The sequence below is a fragment of the Oncorhynchus tshawytscha genome, linkage group LG31, assembly GCF_018296145.1.
Source record: "Oncorhynchus tshawytscha isolate Ot180627B linkage group LG31, Otsh_v2.0, whole genome shotgun sequence".
Classification (NCBI taxonomy): Eukaryota; Metazoa; Chordata; class Actinopteri; order Salmoniformes; family Salmonidae; genus Oncorhynchus; species Oncorhynchus tshawytscha.
The window spans coordinates 17,240,906-17,243,012 of NC_056459.1; positions in this window are offsets into that span (position 1 = coordinate 17,240,906).

Genomic DNA, 2,107 nt, shown 5'->3' on the forward strand with positions numbered 1-2,107 from the left:
TGTTACATAACACTGTACGGCACTCCGATCTCAATCGCTGTCCACAGCGCTCGGTGCCTTTCTCTAGTCTATCACCCCCGAGACCTCCATTTTGCCAAATACAATTCCATAGCTGGTGAAACACAGGGGCTCTTGCTAAATGCAGTCCCCCGACTTGGCTTGCACAGTCTGTTCTGCTTAATAGCTCGTTTTGACAATGACCTCCTTTGATTTTTTTTAGAGCTCTGTGTGTGGTGTGCTGGGCTGGGTCCAAGCAGACAGACAACAGAGGGAGAAGAATTGCTGCTGCGCTGTCAGCAAGTTTAAGCTCTTTTCTCTGTGTTCCCATGGCTTGGACAAGGCAACACATAGACACACTGTGCGACACACACTTGCTGTTCCACACACACAGGCACGCACACATTTGCGAGGGGGCGTGCTGTGGGATTATTTAAGATACTCTTTTAAGAGTTAGGGTCTCGGATGTTTTCTGAAGATGGGCAGGGACTCTGCTGTGCTAGCTTCAGGGGCAAGCTTTGAAGGCTGAGCGGGAGCTGCCCTCCCTCCAGGGTGGGAGAGCCAAGAGACCAAAGGTGGCAGAACAGAGTACTCCAGTTGGGGTGTAGGGTTTGAGCATAGCCTGAAAGTAGGAAGGGGCAGTTCTTATGTTTTAATTTATTTTACCTTTATTTAACTAGGCAAGTCAGTTAAGAACAAATTCTTATTTTCAATGACGGTCTAGGAACAGTGGGTTAACTGCCTTGTTCAGGGCCAGAACAACAGATTTTTACCTTGTCAGCTCAGGGATTTGATCTTGCAACCTTTCGGTTACTAGTCCAATGCTCTAACCGCTAGGCTACCTGCTTGCTGGCTCCGTAGGCAAGCACCGTGGTCTTGTAGTGGATGCGAGCTTCGACTGGAAGCCAGTGGAGTGTGTGGAGGAGCGGGGAGACATGGGAGAACTTGGTTGAACCTCAGGCGAACTGTGGCATTCTGGATATGTTGCAATGGTTTGATGGCACAAGCAGGGAGCCCAGCCAACACACACAGTGCACTCGCTTGGTGTGCCACACTCACTCTCTATTTATCTCTCTCTTGTTGTGCCATGCAGTATGGTTGCAGAGCAGTACGTTAGTCTCTGGACCCACTAAGGGATCAGGGGCCATTCTATTCTGTGTGTTTGCATCGTTTCACCACGTGTGCTCTCTGCCACCATGGAGACTGGCCTTTTGTTAGCCAGAATCCCATTACGTCATTGGACCAGACAATGTTTGTGTCTGTGTGTCTTTGTGTATCTCTGACTGCATTTACAGAAGAAGCCCAATTCTGATATTTTTTTCCACTAATTGGTCTTTTGAACAATCAGATCAACTCTGAAAAAGATCTGATGTGATTGGTCTGAAGACAGATTAATGAAAAAAGATATCAGAATTGTGCTGCCTGTGTAAACGCAACTTAAGTAAAAAGGAAAAAAGGGCTCCTTTTGGGTTCCATCTTGAGCCCTCTGTGTAAAAGGTTCTGCATGGAAGCAAAAGGGTTCTACCTAGATGTCACAACTTCTGCCGAAGTTGGCTCTCCTGCCTGTTCGGGCGGTGCTCGGCGGTCGTCGTCACCGTCCTACTAGCCACCACCGATCCCTTTTTCCTTTGTCTGTTGGTTTTGTCTTATTAGTTTCACCTGTGTGTATTTGAGTTTAATTAACGTCCTTATATGTATTAGGTTGTCCCGCCCTTGTTTTGTGCGGGATTGTTTGTATTTCATGTATTTTGGTGGAGTACGTGTGTGTTATTCCTCCGGTCTATTTTTGATCCTGTGTTGGATTATTCACCCTGTATGTTGGGTTGACCGTGTTGTTTGGATTGCCGGAGAATTAAACTGTCGAATCACTTCACCTGCTCTCTGCGCCTGATTCCACCCACCTTGAGAATACGTGACACTAGAACCAAAAAGGGTTCTCCAAACCTGTACATGTTCTAGATACCTATATCCAAAGCCACTTACAAAAAATGTATGCCCTCACCAACTGTATGTGATCCCTATGGGAATTGAACCCACTACCTTGGCAGTCTTGCCAACTGTGACACACTTTGTATACTTGTCTGTGTCCACATGGGCAAGTAAGTTTTAG